Below are 15,156 nucleotides of genomic sequence, written 5' to 3' on the forward strand. Positions count from 1 at the left end.
GCCTCTCCCATTACGGAGCACAGGCTCTGGACGTGCAGGCCCAGCGGCCAGGGCTCACGGGCCCAGCCGCTCCGCGGCATGTGGGATCCTCCAGGACCGGGGCACGAACCCGTGTCCCCTGCATCAGCAGGCGGACTCTCAACCACTGCACCACCGGGGAAGCCCCTAAAGTTTTTTTTTTAATGAACATGTATTTTATAATAAGAGAAATAAGTATGAGATTTATTTTAAATATAATTCATGGCTTTTCTTTATTACTTTTCCAATAAATGTGTACTTCCTCTGTTGAAATTTTTTTGTCTTATAATGAGCTAAGCATCTATTTGATTCTTCTCATCATGTAGGTCTGATCTGTGACCTCCACTTGGAAGGAAAGCTGAAGGCAAATCAGAAAGGAAGAAAGAACAGAACCAAGTCAACACATTAAGGAAGATAGCATAGCAAAGGCAGGTACGGGAAGAAACACAGCAGAGGGGAGAGCCAAGCAATACGGTCATCGACAGTAGCTGTGTCTAGTGTATGTATCAAATCCTCTCATTATTGATAAGATTAATTGAATGTGTTAAATTTGTACTGAATGAGGTTGACTGTATCTTGGAAGAATAATTTATCATACATTATTCAGAGGTGGATCATCTAACTTGTGTTTTGTTCAGAATTTGGCTCCTTTATGATCCAAGTTTATTGTCATGGTTTGTGGGACCAAGTAGGTCTAGACATCTGATTAGTATCTCCTGACCTCTCCTTCATAAAATACATCCTTTCCATGCCAGCCTTCAGGGGTAGATGTTATCAGGGCTGAACAGTATCTAGCAAGCAGGCTTGGTGAAGTGCTATGTTTGAGGCATTAGTTAGAATTTTCAAAAGGCAGTGTTATGAATTGAACTGTGTTCTCCAAAAATGTATGTTGAAGTCCTAATCTCCCAGCACCTCAGAATGTAATCTTATCTGAATATAGGGTCTTTGCAGATGTCGTCAATTTAAAATGAGGTCATTAGGGTGTGCCCTAATACAATATAACTGGGATCCCTTGTAATATGGGGAAATTTGGACAGAGACACACATATGTGCAAAGGGAAGATTAGGTGAAGAGACATGGGGATAATGCCAAGTGAAGGTGAGCATGATACTGTCACAAGCCAAGGAATATCTGGGGCTTCTAGAAGCTGGAAGAGGCAAGGAAGTTTCCTTCCCCAATAGGTTTCAGCGGGAAGATGGCCCTGCCAACACCCTAACCCCTGGAACTGTGAGACAATAAATTTCTGTGGTTCTGAGCCACCCAGTTTGTGATACTTTGTTACAGCAGCCTAGGAAACTAATACAGGTGGTATAATGCCCCTCTCCAAAACAAGGTGCAAGTAATTTCCAGGGGATGCTGGGAAATACTGAGAAGGACTCTGATGCACGACTGTAAAACTAATCATAAAGACTTGGGGATTTGCTCCTGCCTGCAAGTGCAGGCAACACCTCTGTTTTATATATATACCCTCACCTTCAACTTCCATTTTGCCATCATTTTTCAGCTTTAAATTGGGATAAAAGTCTGCTCCCCCTCACAGGACTTCTGCACAGAACTAATATCTTGTTGGGAAGCACTTTGAAAAGAAAGGGAGTACATAAATACAACAGAACCAGGTAAAGTGACAACCCTAATAAACATGCTGAACAGAAGTGGCTACGAGGCCTTATAGTTTAAGGCAATTGTTAACTGGGCCTAATGCTTTTTAAATGGCTTGCAATCTCACGATGCTTCACTAGGATGTTAAAACAAGGAGCTACATAGGAATTCCTTGGCGGTCCAGTGGTTAGGACTCCACACTTTCACTGCTGAGGGCTTGGGTTCTTTTCTTTTCTTTTAGTTTTATTGAAATATAGTTGATCTTCAATGTTGTGTTAATTTCTGCTGTACAGCAAAGTGACTCAGTTGTACATATACATACACATTATTTTTCATATTCTTTTCCATTATGGTTTATCACAGGATACTGAATATAGTTTCCTGTGCTATACAGTAGGACCTTGTTGTTTATCCATCCTATATATAATAGTTTGCATCTACTAATCCCAAACTCTCAATCCTTCCCTCTCCCACCCCCTTCCCCTTGGCAACTACAAGTCTGTGTCTATGTCTGTGAGTCTATTTCTGTTTCATAGGTACGTTCATTTGTGTTGTGAGGGCACGGGTTCAATCCCTGGTCGGGGAACTAAGATCCCACAAGCTGTGTGGCGTGGTCAAACAAAACAAAACAAAACAAAACAAGGAGCTGCTGGGCCAGCTCAATGCATGGTGTGCAGACAGACTGGTCTGGGTAAAGCTGTCTGTGTGGTTTACGTGCACTAGGGCAACAGTGTGTGATGGCCATTCCCTGAAGTTTCACACAACAGACACCTCGTAAATAAGGCTGTCCCAGGAAGGCAAATGTTCTGCTAAATTAATAAAATCTCTTTACGAAAACTGCACGACTCAGAGTAACAGCCAGAGAACAAAAGAAGGAGGCCACAGGACCTTTCAGATGGAGCACCTAAGTACCTTGAGACACGTGGGTCCTGGATTCAGAGAAGGACACCCTACAAAGTCAGCTCCACTCTTCAGAGGCAGGACCACTCATATTTCCTCTCCAAATGCTTCTGCTATAGGGATTCAGACATATTTTAGAGCCAGAAAGATTTTACCTGTTCTCTTTCACTGTAGCCTAATACTGTGCAAACTTTTATATTTAGCAGCAAGCCACACCAAAACGTGAAGCAAATCTCCCAACTCTTGAGCTAAAGGAACCCAAAATTACATAAAAAGTTAAACATAGTAATACTATGTATAGCTGTACATAAGGCGACAGAGCCCTGAGGTCCACCGTGTAGCACTATGCAAGCAGCCACAGTCAACAGACATCTACCACGTCTACTGAAGCCAAATCAAGATAAAAATATCAGCAAGTTTTTGTCAGTTAACAGCAACATGTGTTGGAGAGGCTAAAAAAGAAGCATAAGGCGTGTAAACTCTCTGCCGTCATGAGGTTTACAATCAAAATAACTGGAATCAAAATGCACTTTTGTTAAGTTGTCTATTGAGTTTCTGCTATGAGCTGAATGTTTGTGTCCCCTCAAAGCTCATATATTGAAACCCTAATCCCCAATGTGATGGTATTTGAAGGTGAGGCCTTTGGGAAGTAATTAGGTCATGAGCATAGAGCCCTCATGAATGGGATTAGTGCCCTCATAAGGAGAAACACAGAAAAGATCATCCCTTGCTCTGCGTGAGGACACAGCAAGCAGGAATCCATCTGCAAACCAGGAAGAGAGCCCTCGCCAGACATTGAATCAGCCAGCACCTTGATCTTGGACTCCCCAGCCTTCAGAATTCTGAGAAATTAATGTCTGATCTTTAAGTCACACAGTTTACAGTATTCCCTTACAGCAGCCTGAGCTAAGACAGTTCCTTAAGTCAGATCCCCTCTACTCCTCCACTGCTGCTTTCATTCAGAAAATATTGGTGGGTGCATACAACTGCCAAAAATGTTTTTTTATTTTTGAAATCTCCAACAAATATCTCAGTTAAAGAAGATGAGTACAGCAGGTAAGTCATTGCCACTCACAAGGATAACTGCTGTGCTGTTACCTAAGACAGCAAGCATGAATGCAATCTATGGCAGCTTTGCAAACTGCTTTTTTTTAAATTGGAGTATAGTTGATTTACAATGTTGTGTTAGTTTCAGGTGTACAACCTGAAACTAACAACCTGTACAACCTGTACAAATACAAAATAATTCAGTTATACGTTGTACAGGTGTACAACCTGTACAAATACAAAGTAATTCAGTTATACATATACATATGAAACTGCTTTTAAAAATCACTATGCTGGACTTCCCTGGTGGCACAGTGGTTAAGAATCTGCCTGCCAATGCAGCAGACACGGGTTTGATCCCTAGTCCGGGAAGGTCCCACATGCCACGGAGCAACAAAACCCGTGCGCCACAACTACTGAGCCTGCGCTCTACAGCCTGCAAGCCACAACTACTGAAGCCCACGTGGCTAGAGCCCGTGCTACGCAACAAGAGAAGCCACTGCAATGAGAAGCCCACAGGCAGCAATGAAGACCCAACATGGCCAAAAATAAATAAAATTTTAAAAATAATAAAAATAAAAATCACTGTGCTAACCTTAAAAATAAAAAAGTAGGAGAATAATGTTGAGAACCACTGGTCTAATGCATTGGTTTCATATCAATTAGTCCTGACAAAGTGCAGAGAAGTCTGTAGGGAGAGTTTAAACTCCATTTTGTTTTAAGTCATGGTATGTGTAGCCTCGATCCCAAAGTCATTTGAATAAAGAGTTGTTTTTAGCTGATGGTTTTGAAGTTCCAGAAATGGGTGTATCTGAATGGATGTGAAGTGTTTACAGTAGTTTAGTTCACCCTGTGCTTGAGAATCTTAGCCCAAGAGATTCTAATTCGTATTATATTCACCACAGCTAATCAATGGCAGTGTCCCCATGTGATCTAAACCAAAATGGTTTTAAAGAGTGTTAGACTGTTCTTTTAAAATGGGAAAGTTATCTATTACTGTTGGAGAGATTTTTGCATTTTCAAGTTTCTGCTATTCTAATTAGATGGCATTGTGTGAAAGAAAAAAATCACTATGCTTACAAAGACTGTACTTGGCCTACAGAATTTACATTCTCTTAACACAGATTTTATCTAGGCTATTCTGTCTTCCTATCCCACAATAAATTAACAGAAAAGATACCTCTTTCTGTTACAAGTATCATATAACACACACACACACACACACACACACACACACACACACACACATACTCCTCATTTACATTGCTCTCATATCACACAGCAGATTCTGCCCAGATGAACAATTAAATTAGAATAGAATAGAAGAGGCAGCAAGTCACTATAGGGCTTCCCTGGTGGCGCAGTGGTTGAGAGTCTGTCTGCCGATGCAGGGGACACGGGTTCGTGCCCCAGTCCGGGAAGATCCCACATGCCACGGAGCAGCTGGGCCCATGAGCCATGGCCGCTAAGCCTGCGTGTCCAAAGCCTGCGTGTCCGAAGCCTGTGCTCCAAAACGGGAGAGGCCACAAGAGTGAGAGACCACAACAGTGAGAGACCCGCGTACCGCAAAAAAAAAAAAGTCACTATACTTGCAACTTGATTTCTTTTTAGATTTGCCCCAAGATTCTGTGCGGCATGAACACATATCCTAAACAAAACTTTTCTGCCTGCTATTTCCTTGCTTTCATTAGCTTTGTTTGTTTTTTGTTTTGTTTTGACCTTTTCTTTTAATTTTTTCTTTTTTATTGTGGTATAGTTGATGTACTCAATGGCTTTTTTAAAAAAATATTTATCTATTTATTTTGTTGCACCATGTCTTAGTTGCAGCTTGCTGGCTCCTTAGTTGTGGCTCGCCAGCTCCTCAGTTGCAGCACGTGGGCTCCTTAGTTGTGGCATGCAAACTCTTAGTTGCAGCATGCATGTGGGATCTAGTTCCCTGACCAGGGATCGAACCCGGGCCCCCTGCATTGGGAGCATGCAGTCTTATCCACTGCGCCATCAGGGAAGTCCCTCAATGGCTTTTATGAAAGCCACATCACTCTGACATAATAACATGCAAGAGGCCAGATACAGAGAAATCTATAATGCTTAAAAGAAGTCACTAAAATTGTGCCTGATACTGACCTATGATGACAGAGGTATAGTGGTTACCTTTAGAGGAAGGTATTGACCAGGTAGTTGCAGGAGAGAGCCTTCTGGAAATGTACTACCCCTTAACCTGGGTGATGGTTACATGCATCTATACATAGGTAAAAATTATCGAGCTGTAAACTTAAGATTTTGAGTACTTTATTGAGTTATACCTCAGTAAACTCTTTTATTTCTACCTCTGAAGCATATTCATATCCAGCTCAAAATCAGGTAGAGCAGTAACACATTATGGGACTTCCCTGGCAGTCCAGTGGTTAGGACTCTGAGCTTCCACTGCAGGGGGCACAGGTTTCATCCCTGGCTGGGGAACTAAGATCCCACATGCCGCATGGGGTGGCCAAAATAAATAAATAAATAACACATTACAGTAGAAAGTGATAACTTATAAATCAATAAGAACTAATAAAATTATTATATTTTAAGTCATGAGATCCCTTGAGGCATGCATATAACTGTTAAATATACACCACACGGCCATGAATATGAATTATCCATAAACCAAGGCTATTTGCTGGCCGTAGTTGAATCTGAAAGACCAACGGTAAAAAAAAATAATTATTTCCTGAAGCCTACCTCCTTTCAGTTGTATAAACACAATGAGCACAAGTGGACCATGGCCACCCTGTTGAACCCCAGACTTCCCTCACCTGTAAAATCACCTATAACTGGCTCCATGAACCTAAGACCCATGGACAGCGATGCTCCAGCCACTGAAAACTATTGCAGTTTCTCAGTCCCATTCAGGGCCTGAATACTGAATTCAGTAGAAGAACACACCATGAGAAATATCCATCACAGCGACCAAAAAGAGAGTTTAGCATGGAAGAGACTATTCTGACTTCTCATCACCCCCTTGTCACAGACCAGAAGAAAATATAGATATTGACCCAGCTTCCCAGTGCCCGGTTCTCTCCATTCCTACCACTATAAACCTGGAAAGAAGAATTTCTTTAAAGTTGGTCCACTGCTGTGAAAAAATCATGGCCCTTTGACAACAGAACTCACCCCCATAGGCTAACCTAGGCAATATTAATTCAGTCTAAATAAAATCTGAATTTTTTGGCCACGCCATGCAGCTTGCAGGATCTTAACCCAGGCCCAGCAGTGAAAGCGCCGAATCCTAATCCCCGGACCACCAGGGAATTCCCTAAAATCTGAAATTTTAAGAAACACTGCATTAGGTTTATAGAGCTCCAGGAACAAAGTACCACAAACTAGGGGACTTAAACAACAGCAAGTTATTGTCTCACACTTATAGGGGCCAGAAGTCCAAATCATGGTTTTGACAGGGCTCATTCCTTCTTTGAAGGCAGAGGGAGAAGCTTTTCCAGGCCTCTCCCTGAGCTTCTGGTGATTTGCCAGCAATCTTGGGCGTTCCTTGGCTTGTAGACATGTCACCCAGATCTTTGTCTTCATATCCACATTATGCTCCCCCTGTGTGTGTGTCTGTGTCCAAATTTCCCCTTTTTATAAGGAAACTGGTCATACTGGATTAGGGGCCACCCTGTGCCTGTATAACCTCATCTTAACTAATTACACCTGCAATGACCCTATTCCCAAATAAGGTTACATTCTGGGGTTTAGGACTTCAACGTACACATTTTTAAGGGCTACAATTAAGCCCATAGCAGACTCATACCCTGTTAGATCTTCTTTTCATCATCCTCCACTTCACCCGAGGCTCAGCTCAGGCCCTCTTCATCCTTCACCTGGGCTCCTGCAGTGCACACTTAACTACCTGCAGTCCCAGTTCCCTCCATGACATCCTCCACACAACCCCCTGAATGCTGCTCAAATTCAAATCTAGTCACAGTAACACTCTGGTTAAGGCTCCCATTGCTCATAGGACAAAGAATGTACCGATCCATTTATCCATCCATCTCTAGCCCAGCAGAGTCAAATAGGAATATAGTGCAGCCCACAAATGGGGCCACTTATGTAACTTTAAATGCTCCAGTAGTGATATTTAGAAAAGTAAGATGAAACAAGTGAAATTAATTTTAAGTATATATTTAACCCAATTGTCCAAAACATCATCATTTCAACATGTAATTGATGTGAAAAAATTATTAGTGAGATTTACATTTTTTTCTATTAACTCTTCAAACTCCAAAATGTACTTTACACTTATAGCACATCTCAATTCAGACTAGCCACATTTCAAGGACTGAACAGCCACATGAGGCTAGGGAGCTACCATATTGGACAGTGTAGATCTAGCCCTTATTCATCTCAACCATGGGACGCCTTCCATCCTACCCACTAAGTAGGCATCACCAATTTATTAGAGTTTCATAAGCCCAGCAGTTAGTTTTCTAGCTCTTTGCTTTTTTTTTTTTTTTTTTCGGTACGCAGGCCTCTCACTGTTGTGGCCTCTCCCGTTGCAGAGCACAGGCTCTGGACGTGCAGGCTCAGCAGCCATGGCTCATGGGCCCAGCCGCTCTGCGGCATGTGGGATCTTCCTGGACCGGGACACAAACCCGTGTCCCCTGCATCAGCAGGCAGACTCTCAACCACTGCGCCACCAGGGAAGCCCTAGCTCTTTGCTTTTTAAAGTGCTATTTCCCCTGACAGAATGCTCTCCTCGTCCCTCAAGTATCTCCTCTTCTTTGGAAACTTCCCTGAGAACACTTTCTTCCTAACTTTAGCAAATTTGATTATTCCCTCTTTTGTACCAACTCTGGGATCACCAGAAACTTAAGACCTATTAAAGCACTTTCGATATTTGGATTTCAATATTTGTTTTCCTTTCTGTTCTCCATAAATAAAAACTTGAGCTTACTGGAGCCAATGTTCATGTTTTATTCGTATATGTATCCCCAGCACTGGCCAAGGGCCTGGAAAATAATAGGTGCTTAACGAATGATTCTACCTGAATGAAGAGAAAGCCAGCGGCATGCAGATTGCAAATTCAAGTGTCATTTATTGATTACCTTACAATGTGTTTGACACTGCATGTATTTTATCTCGTTTAATCAATATTTATTAAGATTCATATAGCTAATCCTGGAAACAGTAGATTCCCAAGTATTGGCTCTTATTTAATGCCATATTAAAATCAGCATAGGGACTTCCCTATGGTGGCGCAGTGGTTAAGAATCCACCTGCCAATGCAGGGGACACAGTTTCAATCCCTGGTCCAGGAAGATCCCACGTGGCGTGGAGCAACTAAGCCCGTGCACCACAGCTACTGAGCCTGTGCTCTAGAGCCTGCGAGCCACAACTACTGAGCCCACATGCCACAACTACTGAAGCCGGCGTGCCTAGAGCCTAAGCTCTGCAACAAGAGAAGCCACCACAATGAGAAGCCCACGCACCTCAACAAAAGAGTAGCCCCAGCTCGCTGCAACTAGAGAAAGCCTGCGCAGCAATGAAGACCCAACACCACCAAAAATAAATAAATAAATAAGTAAATTTATTTTTAAAATAAAATAAAATCAGCATAAGCCAGATCGAGAATAGAAAATACAGGGACTTCCCTGGTGGTCCAGTGGTTAAGACTCCAAGTTCACAGTGCAAGGGACACAGGTTCGAACTAAGATCCCACATGCCACACAGTGTGGCCAAAAAAAAAAAAAGAATAGAAAATACATTCAACAAATATTTTATTAATATCCACTATGTGCCAGACACTGTTAAAAGTTCTGAAGATGGATGCATTAAAAAAAAAAAAAAGACAAGGCCTGTGTTTTTGTGGAGCTTATATCCTAGAGATCCACAACAATAATCATGCCCCCTGTGTCTTTGGTGATTAAGTGCTACCACTTGGCCTCTGATGCCCCAGGATCCAATTATCCCCAATGCGTTTAAGGATTCCAGTTCAGTAGCAGCAGGTTCCACTGCAAATTCTGACCTAAAGAGAAGAATGACCACAGAGTACTTTAAGTATGCTGGCACTCCACTTACAAATTTGTTTCTCATAACCATGGTGAAAGAGTGTTGTCTGGAACCCTCACTTGGGGAAAATTAACATGATAAATCCACTCTAATATTTCAGTCTCCTTCAGTCTTTGGATATCCTCCTTTACAGCATGCCAAGGCAGTCCTGGCATTCCAACTTTATTTTGTGGAGGCTACCTTTTGGTCCATGTTTTAGCCAACCAACCAGACAAATTGTTAGAGCCCATTCTAACCCCTTGGGCTTCAACATTGACTCCAGAATCTACACTTAGTGGACCCATAACAATAAATTCAGCCTGATCAAACTTTACGTTCCTTCCACCATTATCTTACAACTTTAATATCCATTCCTAACACATATTCTCCGGATTTCTGTCAGTATAAATTAGAACCATCATTCAGGAGAATCAGCAGTTTCTTTCCAGGCTACTACCTCAGGGGAGGTCATTACAGGTTCTTGGAGCAAAGCAAGGTTAACCTCCTCAGACAGGGATGGAAGGGCTACTTCTATTGTCAAAGGAAATTCAGCAGAATTTAGTCATTCAAGTACCTCAGCTTCGGGACTTCCCTAGTAGCGCAGTAGTTAAGAATCCACCTGACAATGCAGGGGATACGGGTTCGAGCCCTGGTCTGGGAAGATCCCGCATGCCGGGGAGCAACTAAGCCCGTGCGCCACAACTACTGAGCCCATGCGCTGCAACTACTGAAGCCCGCATGCCTAAAGCCCGTGCTCTGCAACAAGAGAAGCCACCACAATGAGAAGTCTGTGCGCCACAACGAAGAGTATCCCCTGCTCACCACAACTAGAGAAAGTTCCGTGTGCAGCAACGAAGACCCAACGCAGCCATAAATAAATAGATTTATTAAAAAAAAAAAAAACGAAACCTCAGCTTCATCAGGCTCTCCCCATATGTCCCATTCCTTCCCAGTCAATGTCTTCACTTTAACAGGAGACACCCTGCAAGGTTGAGAATTCAACTAAAATTATAATTCAGCCACTTCCAGGATGATCCTCTCAGCTTGACTTTTAGAAATCTCAGCTCTGAAGCTACGGGAGATAAGGGTTTCTTTCAGGGTAGAAATAGAAACGTTGAGCTCATTTATGCAGCTGAGAATTTGAAGCCCTGAGCTCATTTTCTTTTCTTTCCCCACTTTCTCCGGTGCACTTAAGAACAACAGTCAATCTCATTATACTCATCAGTTTGACAACATTCTAAAGTTTCAAGCTCATGGTCACCCATACCCTTACCTCCTAAAACTATTTGGAGTATCCAGTGGTGATATTTTGTGTATCCCTATTGCTGCTTTATGCCATGGACTACCAGTGCCCCCGAAATAGAGTCATTCATGCCTTTAAATCAAATCATATTAGATTGCTGATTCCAGAAAACCCAGAGCCAGTTCAGAAACTCATCCTTAAGACTCAGTTCCTCTAGAACTACTCTCGGTACCAAAATCTGTGTCAATTAAGGAAAACAAAACCAGTTTTACTGTTTTCCTTGACTGATACAGATTTTGGTACCGAAAGTAGTTCTAGATGTTCTAATATAATTATATTAGAGACACAGAGACAGAGACAGAGAGACAGAGATTTCAAGGAATGGGCTTACAGGATGGTGTGGGCTGGCAACTCTGAAATCCATAGTGGAGGCTGGAACTCTCAGGCAGGAGCTGACACTGCTATCTTGAGACAGACTTTCTTCTTCCTCACGGAAACCTGTTTTGTTCTTAAGGCTCTCAACTGATTGAATGAGGTCCATCCACATTACCAAGGATAATCTCCTTTACTTAAAGTCAACTAATTGGATATGTCAATCACATTTACAAAATACCTTCACAGAGAGACTTAGTGTTTGATTGGTAACTGGCTACCATAGCCTAGCCAAGTTGACACATAAAACTAACCAGCACAATCTCTAATAGTGACTTCTTGTCACTGAGTCACAATAAGACATTTTAAGTTGTGTCTAAATTGTATTCTTTGTCCCCAGTCCTTCCAAAATCATGAAGAAACTATCATTTAAATTTAATTTACATTGATAGTATTTATTCATGGTTACACACTACTTACAGAGTCAAAATTTCATATATAACAGCTCTACCACCAGGAAAAAAATCCTTAGTGGTTTGTGGATAAGATTTTTAAAACATTTATTTATAGCCAAGAATTGCCAGAAATAACAGCCAAATTAATAATTAAATAGAAGTCTTTTATTGCAAAAGGAACAGAGCTAAAATAAATAGGAATCATCTGAAATTTTTCAGTATACAAATTCATAGAGCTTTAATTTAACCAAACAGTTATTACAATAATAACTAACAACCTGACATCTTCCAAGTCCCCTGGTGCTCCTGGCCTCTAAATCTGAGAAAGCTGACAGGGGTAGCCTAGCAATCCAGCCTGCGTGGGAGGAAATAAGAGAGGAATTGATGAAAAATTATGGAAAAACATGGGGGCAGGTGGGAAACACTCTAATTTGGTTTGTATTATTGCATAGAGAAGAATGAATATTTACAGTCATAAACTCATATATGCAAAACTGTATTTTATTTTCCTATAACTGAATTTAATTTCTTACCTGAGCTTCTATTACTACCCAACAGCAGAAAATTTCATCTAATAATTTCTAGGTAAACTCAGTCAAATCAATGATTACTCAGTCAGTCATTCCAAGTTTTTAGTTAGTCAATTCAGGAATTTTTTTTCCAAGTAAAATCCAGGGACCCACTGTTCCACTCTTTACCCAAGGGCAAAAATGCTGGGGAATTTATGAAAGTGCCTGTGCTTCCACAGATGAGGTGTCTGGTTCTTGATGTTTCTCTGTCCTCCATGAGCATCCACAGAGATGTAACTCATCTTCCTGGGTCCTTGGTGGTTCCTCATTCACATGGTCCATGTGACATCTGTTGACTGCTTCCCTGCATCATGACCTCCCTGCATTCATGACTGGAGACCACTTCTAGCCCATCAGCCTTCTCTCAGCCAATCCTACTCTACTCTTGAGCACATAGGGACCTTTCTAATGCTCTCCTACACTCCTCGAGGTTCACAGGTGACTCAGGGGACAGCCTCAGGCCCTCTGCCCAGACCTCCCCTCTGGGGATTTGCCACTGCCAAACCATACTTTGGGAGGGGATTCTCTGTAAAGCTTGGATTTCTCCTCAGGCCTTAGATGGGAAGGGAAGCACTCACAGACTCCTAGCCTACCTGGAGTATAATGTCATCACACACACATGTTCAGACACACACACACACACACACAGTGCAAGGACGGGAGGCAGGACACTGGGACCCTTTTCACCAATGGTTAACTCTATCCTTGGCTATCACTGAAACACTAATTTTTCCAACTAGCTCATCCTCTCTGATGGGGCAGTGGTACATGCACAGACCCTTGCTTCAGTGTTCGGAGACTTTTCTTGCTAATCTATTGTCTCTGTAAAAGAAACTCTAAGGTTATTTTTTATCAAGATTATTTTTATTTTGACTGTATCACCCTTTGCCAAAAGTAACAATGTTCCACTGATATAATGAGTTAAAAGCTTTGACAAAAAAATTGAAGTGGAGGGAACCTTGATTCAGCCTTTCGTGTCACTACAGTTATAAAGTTCTAACAGAGAAACCACTATTGTTCCATGTTGACCATGGTATGTACAGTAACAAAGCTTCCTTGGGTTTGAGGAGGTCTGACAGGTTTATAGTCGAATTCCAGATCCATTATGTTCTCTCTAATTGGTCTCAGACAAGTTACTTAACCTCTTTGAAATCCATTTTCTTCATTCCCCACACCGATCTCATGGGATTATTGTTTAATAGTTAAACAGGGGACTTCCCTGGCAGTCCAGTGGTTAAGACTCCACGCTTCCACTGCAGGGGTCGCAGGTTCTATCCCTGGTCGGGAAACTAAGATCCCACATGCTGCACAGTGTGGCCAAAAAAAAAAAAGAGTTAAACAGGATAACAAGGGGTAATTGTTGGTTCCCTAATCCAATGCGGTAAAATTTGAAAGTCCCAGTTGGCACCATCTCAACATAAACTACTGTATAAAAGCTAATTTTTTCAATTTCATTTCTTTTTATGGCTGAGTAATATTCCATTGTATATATGTGCCACATCTTCTTTATCCATTCATCTGTCAATGGACACTTAGGTTGCTTCCATGTCCTGACTATTGTAAATAGTGCTGCAATGGAGGGAGGCTCAAGAGGGAGGGGATATGGGGACATGTGTATGCATAGGGCTGATTTGCTTTGTTGTGCAACAGAAGCTAACACAGTATTGTGAAGCAATTATACTCCAATAAAGATCTATTTTTTTTAAAAAAAGCTAATTTTTATTTTTGCTTCAAACAACAGAATTCACTCTCTCACAGTTCTGGAGGCTAGAAGACCAAGATCAAGGTGTTGGCAGGGCTGTGCATCCTCCAGAGGTTCTAGGAGAGATCAGACCTATTCAGTGTGTAGCCAGTTCCAATGTCCAACTACCTTACTGAAGGAAGTTCTGCTCATGTCCACCGAAACTCCTTCTGCAATTTAGATGCTAACTACCCAACTACCCAGAGTTAGCACAGACTTCATGGGTTGAGAGGGCAAACCTCCACAGGAACCCCCTCACTTGAGATGCAAGACCTGGAGTTCCCAGGCTTCTGTCCAACTGGCTAAAAATTCGGAGGTTCCCTCTACTCCCTTCAGGTTTGATAATTTAATAGAAAGATTCATAAGACTCGGGAAAGCTCTATATTTATGATTGTGGTTTTTATTATAAGGATGTAGACCACGACCAGACAGAAGAAGAAACCTTTAGGATGAGATCTAGGAAGTTCACAAATATGAAACTTCCACGTCCTCTCCTTGTGGAATCAGGACATATGACCCCCTTGGCATATCAATATGTTCACCAACTGAGAAGCTGACCGAACTTGGTGTCTAGCTTTCTTATTAGGGTTTCATTAGGTAGGTGTGATTGATCAAGTCATTGGCAGTGTGATTGAATTCAATCTCTGGCTGCTTTCCCCACTGCCAGAGGCTGGGCTGCTATCACCTGGCTCAGAGCTGCATCCCTCTAATCACATGGTTGGCCTTTCCAGCAAGGCCAGCCCCCACCCTGAAGCCATCTAAGATGCCCCGTGAGTCACCTTATTAGCATAAACTTAAGTGTGGTCTGAGGGGTGCCCTAAGAATAATAGTTACCTCTATCACTGGGAAAATTCCAAGGGCCTAAAATCTCCACCCCAGGAACCTAGGGCAAAGACCAGACAAATTCTTTATTATACAACACCTTCTTACTGCAACTTAAGATAGATAAGTTGATAAATGGAGGCCCCTGAAATATGTCTTATGAAAGCCTTATAGATGGCTTTGTTTTATTCCCTCTAGGTATCATTTTACCAGTGAAATTACTTCTAATCCGTGGTCCCAAGGCAGGTATTAAACAGCTATAAGTTATCAAATTACCTCATTAAAATTTTAAGAAAAATGTCAAGCAGGCTTTCATTATGTCATTATGTGATCTTTATTTCTCCTTTGAACTATTCAGAAAA

Source organism: Delphinus delphis, chromosome 13 (genome assembly GCF_949987515.2).
Source record: "Delphinus delphis chromosome 13, mDelDel1.2, whole genome shotgun sequence".
In the NCBI taxonomy this organism is placed as follows: Eukaryota; Metazoa; Chordata; class Mammalia; order Artiodactyla; family Delphinidae; genus Delphinus; species Delphinus delphis.